Source organism: Ursus americanus, chromosome 23, assembly GCF_024610735.1.
Source record: "Ursus americanus isolate L20-20 chromosome 23, mUrsAme1.1.p, whole genome shotgun sequence".
NCBI lineage: Eukaryota > Metazoa > Chordata > Mammalia > Carnivora > Ursidae > Ursus > Ursus americanus.
In genome coordinates, this window is record NC_142149.1 from 4,189,201 (window position 1) to 4,197,871 (window position 8,671).

The following is an 8,671-nucleotide window of genomic DNA, read 5'->3' on the forward strand; positions in this document are numbered from 1 at the left end:
TATGACATGTGGCCCTGGGCACCTGGATTGCCTTTCCTTTGGAGGTGCAGAGAGAGTGCCAGAAGGATGGGGGCAGGTGAGGGGAGTGAGGAGAAACCCCGGCTTCTCAAGGGGGCTGGGGCCACCATCAGGCCCAGTGAGCTGTGTTCCGGATGCTATGAGGCTCTAGGGAGGGGGCGTCTCACTCCTTGAAGTCTCCTGAGCAGAAAGGGGCTCCACGAGGCTTCCCCTTGCCCTGGGCCACCCAGGACCTGCCCCACTCAGCTTACAATGGGCAGGTCCCACCTACATACACACCTGCGAGCGTCGGGGGGGGGGGGGCAAGCTGGAAAGGGTGGAGCTCATGGCAGGAGGGCAGTGGGATAGTCACTGTGATCATTGTCCCCATGAGGACAAGGGAGGTGCAGAGAAGGGATTTCCTCCCTCTCAAGCCGGAAAAGGTCTTAGAGAGCACCACCTGTGCTCCTGATGGCTTTGCAAACCAGTGCCGGGCCAAGTCCCTTCACCCCCTTGCAAAGTTCAGGTTCCCTGTATGTTCCCCACTCCCTGCCAGCCGTGTCTCGTTGATCTTGGCAATGCCCCTTCCTGCTTCTCTTTCTACCGTCTTTTCCCTACAAATACATACACGTCTGCATCCTACGCTGAAGAAATCCTTGACCGGGCCTGTACCTGGCACATGACCCCTTCACTCTTTTCTTTCTTAGGCTCATGAAATAGAGCAGCTAATTGCATCAGACCCCCTAGACCACATCAGTCAGCTAAACGAAGGCCAATGACAGACTCTTGAACCTGGGGCTTCGACCGTCCTGGCTCGGGGGTGGCAAATGCACAGGACAGGTCGAGTCAGGAGTGGGCAAAGCAGCTGGTGAGAGGTGAAGGTGACCTTGCCCTTGATGAAGGCTCCAGGAAGCCTTGGGAACCCTGGCTGCTCGCCCAGGCCCACAGGGGAGGCCTATAACTGGGAAGCTGGGGAACACGGTGGAGGGGTAGGACTGTCCCTTCAGCATCATAGGTGACCTGCGATCCCGTGTTCCCGACTCAGGTGTGTGAGACCCTGCGGCAGGCAGTTTTGTGAGGGTTGCTTGGAACAGGCCCAGAGCTCGGTGGGTTCCCTTCCTTGGGGTCCTCAGGCATGGTGTCCCTCCTGGCTAAGCTGGCCCCAGTGATGGCCATTAAAGGAGGCAGTGGAGGGAGAAATGGCCACGAAGACATTGGCTTACCTGGAGGGGCATTCTCACTGGGATGGGGAGGCTGTGTGGTGCCGTGGTTAGAGCTCACCCTGGGACCCAAACCACTCCCAGAATCCTGACCACAGTCTCCTGGCTGTGTGACCTGGGACAAGCGATTCAAACTCCCCGAGCCTCAGATTTGCCAGCCTGGCTGTTCTGGAGCAGGGGTTGGGATTCCCTCTTCCTGGGTGTCTGGGTACCTCCTCCGAGTGGGACCGGGGCTCCCTAACACTGAAGGCCATTCAGCCACCCTGTGAGCCAACTGACTCATGGATCCTGGCAGTGGCCCCAAGACTAATCGCTCCAGGGCAGACATCGGAGCCGGAGAGCTGAGCCAGCCACACGCCCGCAGCTGTAGAGGCCTCCTTGTTGATAAAGACGGAGCACGATTCTCTCGGGGCGTGCTGTGTACTTTCCAAAGGAGGAGGGCTCACCTCGCTTGCCGCCGTAGTTCTCAGGGGACAGGAGCACAACGATGCCTTCTGCCCACGGTACTGCCGACTTGGCAGGGGACCCGCAGCTTGGACCGCATGTGCCAAAAGCAGCAAAGGCGGTGGCATTTGACACGTCGGAACAGTGCTGTTTCCAAATTAAATCCCCCAGGCTGGCCACCGACGTGCTCTCGTGGGGAGACGGAGGGTGGCCAGCTCTGACACTTGAAAAATCTGAACAGCACGCAGAGCCCCAGGAAATGCTGCCCGACAGGACCCGAGGCGACTGGCCATGCCTTCTCCGAGGACCAATGGCACTTGCCATATTCTGTTTCTCAGAAGGGGAGACTGGGATTCCAGAACACCTACCACGAGCCTGGTCCTCATCATGGCCAGTGGCAGGCATTACGCTCTTGCCTGCCAGGGAAGGGGACAGGCTGAACGGCGGTCATTTGCCCAAAGGCGCAGAGCTGGTAAGTGGGGGACAGCATTCGAACTCAGATCTGGTTACGCCAGAGTTCCTGCGTCTCTCTTCCTCACCTCCTTTTCCACGGTAGTCATTCTATGCTCTAGTCTAAGAGAACAGGGACCTCCATGCACGTGTAACTGGTGATACTGGTGATACTGTTATCTTTGTAACTGAGGACGCTGAGGCTTGGGGGCTTCGTCGAACTCAAACCCACTAAATGAGCACCGTCTATGGTGGACCCCACGTGCCACTGTGAGCACTGGGTGTGTTACCCACGCGTGCCTGCAGCAGTGCCCGGTGGGGACAAGGGTGTGCCTTGCGCCAGGCTAACATTCATTAAGGGAGGGTTTGTCTTCAAATGCAGAATGATCCAGAGTCTTTCCTGACCCTTGCTTTCCCCCTAATGACTAACATATCGAATTTACAGTTTGTCGTAAGATTTACCTTTTTGCATAGATTATCTCCTCGAATCCTTACACCGAGGACGAGGGGGTGAGGAGGGCACAGAATCTGCCGGAGGCCCCACGGTCAGTGAATGGAGCTGCAGGATGGGCCTCAAACCTGGGGCTGGCCCTTCTCCTGCTCCTGGGCCAGGGTTCCCAATCATTATTGTCCTTAACTCCCGCTGCCCCCCCCGCGAGGACTCCATAGTTTGAACTATGTTGCCAACAAAACCGAGTGCATTCAGTAAGTGTGAATGTGTTTCCCCATTTTCATTAATCAAAGACATATGTACCTGCCAATCACAGCTCCTGCTCGGCATCCAGCCCCCGGGGAAGAGGCTTGAGAGCTTTGACTTAGTGGGAGGGGTTTTCCTCCACTTACTCACCCCCGAGGATTTTGTGCACCCACTAAGTGCACTGTTCAAGTGCCTGAGATACGTTGGGGAACAAAACAAAGACTCCCGGAGTTTATGTTCCAGCAGTGGGGAGACGGAATGAACAACAGACACAATAAATATGCATATTATGGATGGTGTGTGGGAAACGTAAGTGCTACGGAGACATATTGCACAAGTTAAGGGGGGTCAGAAGCGGGAGGGGGCAAGTTCTAGCGTAAAATAGGGATTCAGGACAGACCTGCAAAGACTATGATTTTCAGTGGGCATTTTCTAATTCTGGAAACAATTCGGACTTCTATGTTTCCAGGAGCCCCGTTTGGTAATGCCTTGACTAGGACATGTACTCAGCCTGGAGGCAGACATGACATCACGGGGGGCTGTCTTTGAAAGTAGCCTGCGAGCCCCACAGCAGGTGCTGGGGTGGGATGGGTGCAGACTGCGTGTGCCCACTTTGCTCAGGGCTCTCTCAGGGGGGTGCCCCAGTCGCCATGCACCCCAAACTATAGGCTGAGCTGGGCTTAGCACTCCCCCAGAATGGCCCAGAACAGTGAAGCCAGAGAGGAAGTCTCGAAGCAGGAGGGACATAGATTTCACTCCTCATGCAATTCTGAACGATTGCCAGAGGCTTCCTGGGGTCCTTTACTGAGAAAGCGTGGGAGGCTCTGCAAGCCAGAGTGCGGTGATTGATTGGCAATGTCTGCCACGGTCACAGGCTGAGCCTGGCCTAAGTTCTTGTCTGGGAGGGGAGCAATGGGTCTGAGCTGGAGCCGTGGGGCTGACTCTCCAGCTGAGGGCCGGGGAGAAGCGGGAGATGAGACCTGGAACTGGAAGATTTAGGATGAGCTGGAGAGAGCACCAGCTGGGTTAGGCAGTGGACCCGGGCAGAGTCCCTGAATGAGGCCAGGTGCCCCGCGCCTGATTTTGGATGGAGGGGCCACTGCCTCTGTAGTGGCTTCTTCTGGGCTCCCCGTGGACACCCCGTCTCCCTCTGCTGCTCTTCCCCTCATCATCTGTGTCATCCACCCCACGCAGCCGTGGGTTGAAATGATACTCAGAGCGGGAACAGTCAGTAGAGTTAAGAGCTGGGGTTCAGATCCTGCCCCCACCACTGACTTTCTGTGTGGTCTTGGGCACGTGAGCTTTACTCCTATGAGTCTTTCTTTCTTTCTTTCTTTCTTTCTTTCTTTCTTTCTTTCTTTCTTTCTTTCTTTCTTTCAAGATTTTATGTATTTATTTATTTATTTGAGAGAGAGAGGGTGGACAAGCAGGGGGGAGGGGAAGAGGGAGAAGGAGAAGCAGGCTCTCTGCTGAGCAGGGAGCCCAATGAGGGGCTCCATCCCAGGACCTTGAGATCATGACCTGAGCCGAAGGCAGATGCTTCACCGACTGAGCCACCCAGGCGCCCCTACTCCTGTGAGTTTCAATTTCTGTTTCTACGAAGTGTAGACTATAATGGTACATAGAGTCTCGGGTAAAAAACATGGGTGAGACTTTCCACAGTGCCCGACATGAGAGCCCATTAAATAAACTTCATGGTAATCATTATGATGCTATCGATAGGAATGACTATGAATGACCACAGCCCCCTGTGAGAGGGACGGCGTGGGAGTCATTCATCAGGGGAGTCCTGGCCAAGTCCACTTAAGTTAGGTCCCCGAGGTGCACGGACCCAGTTAGGGATGGAGTCTATGGTCCCAGAATGATATGGGAATGGACACACTTGGTGGTTGGCGTGTTGTTTCTGGACCCGTGGGGAAGGGCTGCTGTGGAAGAGCCCACCCGGTAGAGGCCCCCCCATCCCTGCCCGGCAGTGCGTGCAAACCAGGAGCTCCTCCCACGAAGGACGAACTGCTGCAAATGAGTTACCTAAACACTTGGCTGCTGGTTAAAAACTAACCCTGAGATCCTTCTGGAATTCTCTCCCGCTTTCAACACCGGGACAGTGTTTTTTCCAGAAATACATATATCTGCTTTGAACAGCTGGTGACTGTCCAGCCTGGGTGGGGAGCTCATGTTTCTTTAGGACTTTTCGGAAGCAGCTCACAAGAGAGGCAAACTCCCCTTGGCCTCGCGTTCAAGCACCTTCTTGAGGGAAGTGAGCTAACAATCCGAGACGGTGGTTTTCGTCAGGCCCTTACCTGTCATCACCCTGTGTGCTCTCGGCTGTTGCCATCGGAGTTGTGTGGTTTCTGGGGGTGTTAACCACTCCACCGAGAGTCCATAGCAACCCAGACCTGACTGCTCTCCAAGGAAGGGCGAGAAGGGGGAGCCACTCTGGGATTTAGCGTCCAAGTGCCACCTGGACCCAGAGATGGGGCACAGGTGGGGAGAGCTTGCACCAGCCAGCAAGTAGCAGAGGTATGGCTTGTTATCTCAGTGTGTGCAGAGCGTGGGTTAATAATCACCGAGACCCGAGTTCGAATCCCAGCCCAGCCCCTTGCTGGCCCTGCAGCTCGAGAAGGTCCCCCACCTCACGCTCTGTGGTCCCATCTGTGAGACAGGATGGTAATCTCTCCAGCTCAGGACTGCAGTGTGGATCAGCAGGGAGAGGGGGAAAGGTGGAGCGAGCCCGGCAGCACCCCTCCCTCTGCTCCGGACCTGCCCCTCCCTTCCTTGTCTCAGTGCTGCTCCCCAGAGCTGGAAGGGATGGCATTGACCCAGGCCCACTCACCGCTCAAGGAGACCAAAGTTCAGAGAAGGAGAGGGCCTCCTTCAGAACACTGATGGAGCTGCGCTGTCCCGTTGGGACCCCAGACTGGGCTGTGTCTCCATCTTCCCTGGTGGTAGACCCTGGTGGGTAGACCACCCCTTTCACTCAGATTCCATGCTTTGGAAAATAGCAAATTGTGGGGGCTCGATCCCAGGACCCTGGGATCATGATCAGATCATGATCTGAGCCAAAGGCAGATGCTTAACTGACAAGCCCCCCAGGCGCCCCTAGTTGTGCATTTTTATATCAGACCCTGGGATGACCATGTCACGCTGTGCCCGACATCCTTCACCAACCCCGCGCTGTCCCTGATAAATTCCTCACTTCACGCGAAGTGCCACGGGCCCCACTGCTGTTATTTGTGGATGTACCCGTATCCCTTGCTGTCTCTGAGGTCCTGGAAGGCAGGGGCCGTGGCTGGGACTCAGCCACCTGTCCTCCTTCGCAGGACACAGCAGGGGCTCAAGAAAGTTCAGACGTCCAGCAGAACTTGCAAGACGATGATGATGACCAAACATGAAACCTGACAGCTCGATCAAAGGTAATTTCCGGTTTAAAATATATATTGTTACTATGTATGTTCTCTTATGGGCTAAATCATGTACCACCCAAAATTCGTATGTTTCAGCCATAACGCCCAGCGCCTCGGGGTGTGACTGTATCTGGAGATGAGCGTCTGAAAAGGTGATTGAGTTGAACTGAGGTCATCAGGGTGGGCCCTGCTCCACTCTGGCTGGTGTCCTTGTTAGAAGAAGAGATTACGACACAGGCCTGCACAGAGGGATGGCCCCATGGGGACCTGGGGAGAAGACGCCAGCACAAGCTGAGGAGAGAGGCCGCGGAAGGAACCACCCCTGCAAATACCGGGATTCTGGCTTCCAGGACGGGGGTAGCTGATTTCTGTGTTGAAGCTTCTCGGCTTGTGGCACTTTGTTAAGGTAGCCACGGGGTCCTGCTCCGTGTGCCCACATAGAGAATCTACGCCCTTGCCATCTTTGCAAAACCCAGGCATTCCCCAGTGGGCACACCTGCTTCCTGGCACCCTCCCTTTATGTGGGGGTCCACGGACCCCCTGGAAGCACGTGTGGGCTTCCCTGTGGCTCACATCATGACATGGTCCTGCCAGGGAGAGGACATCAAGGCCACCACGGAAGTAAGTGCCATCAGCCTGGCACGGCAAAGCAGGTGGTTCCAAGGCTAAAATGGAAAGGGCTTTGACCCTCCCCACTGTTCTGTCATCCCGCAGACACACCCCCTTCTGTAAAGCCCACTGAGAGTTAACGCCAGAGCTAAAAACAGGGCCTTGGCCCCGTGTCAGCAGCTGTGTGTGAAGTCCACAAAATGTGGGTGCCGTGGTGCCGGGGGCAGCCGCCAGGAGGGGCCTTCTCGCCACGCACCAGCTACTCACAAGAAATGTAGCTCCCTTTCTTGAGGGGGCAGTCAGGATGGGCCACCCATTGTCCCAAGGCTTTACGGAGACCATCTCACTGAAGACAAATAAATGGATCAGTGCCTTAGGAACTCTGATTTTACCCGATTTACAGTTGAGGACGTGAGGCACAGAGAAGTTAAGTAACTTGTCCAAAGTCACACAGCTTGGAAACAGTGGGACTGGGGCTCTAATCAGGTGCTTGCAGACTCCGTGCTCTTCACCATGTGTCCTGTTCTCTGTCTAGCGTCTGCCCCACAACTTCTCCAACAACTACCTGTGAAGATTTTACCTTGAACTTGGGCTTTCCAGTGCCATGAAACCATTCCTGGGAGAGTACATTAGCCTGGATCCCCACGGAGGAGAGGTGTTTAGGAACCAGGAGCTCAGGTCCCAAAAGGGACCTTGCAACCAAGGACAGAGCAGGCGTGGCTTGGACAGGTGTCTGGATGATGGGGGATGGGAAGGTTGGGAGCTCTCTCCCCACCAAGACTCGCCAATTCATGGTTTTGCCTGCTGCCTGAGTTTCTTATTTTGCCTTTGAAATTATTTCTATTGTGTTTGGCTGTAAGGGAAATCAACTATAACGAAAGCGGCTGGGCGCCTGGGGGGCTCAGTCGGTGAAGCGTCTGCCTTTGGTTCAGGTCATGATCTCAGGATTCCTGGGATCGAGTCCTGCATTGGGCTCCCTGTTCTTTGGGGAGTCTGCATCTCCCTCTCCCTCTGCCCCTCCCCCCTGCTCGTGCATTCTCTCTCTCAAATAAATAAATAAAATCTTTAAAAAAGAAAAAAAAAAAGAAAGTTGCCTTCTGGTCAGCCCCACTCCCTCCGCTTTCCCTCCAATTCACCAGAGTTTACAGGTTTTGTGTGTTTTTTTCCAGAAGGAAAAGCATCCATTTGCAGTTATGTGTTTATGTCTATAAACCCCTCTCTCTGCACGAAGGGTCCCCTCCTAGGTGTTTTCTACTAAGCATATTCTTCACACAGCTGAAATCACTCTACGAATGCAATTGCACATCCCGCGTTTTTCACCGCACACTGATACGCTTTCTCCCGAGAACCCGTGCTTTGTACAGACGTCCCCGCCCCCAGAGCAGCGCCCGGGTGAGCCTTCGGGGCTTTGGGAAGAGACGAGCAGGAACGGTGGATTTCAAAGGCCAGCCGTGCAGCCGACGGAGGGAAATACGCACGGCTGCGTTTGCACAGGCTTATTTCCAGGTCAATCCACCCGACGGTTCTTGTGGGCCTACTGTGTGCGCAGGTCTGCGGAGACAGCTTCCTCGGCCTGTTGCCGCAGCATCTTTCTCGAAGGGAGGTGGTACTGATTCCGTGAATGACCTCACGGCACTTGCGTTTCAGACTGCAGATCTGTTTGGAAACAGGATCGATCCAGGAAACGGCTCCTCCGAACTCCTGCAGCATCGATCCCAACACCTTCAGCTCTGGTCACGGCTTTGGAACCTAAAGCCGATCTTCTCTTGGCTTCTGTGCAGTGTAGCCACTGAGCGTGGCAAAGTCAAGGCTGGGGAGGTTGGGGAGGCTAGGAGTCAAGTGCCTCTCGG

At 55.0% G+C, this 8,671-nt stretch overlaps 1 long non-coding RNA gene across 1 annotated transcript; it reads left to right on the top strand.

Annotated features, from left to right (window-relative positions):
- Positions 1–1,678: 1,678 nt before the first annotated feature.
- On the top strand, positions 1,679–7,849 carry LOC123803058 (uncharacterized). The gene is made up of 3 exons (XR_006782741.2): positions 1,679–2,133; positions 6,129–6,221; positions 6,309–7,849. It is a non-coding gene; the product is annotated as an uncharacterized LOC123803058 (long non-coding RNA).
- Positions 7,850–8,671: the final 822 nt, after the last annotated feature.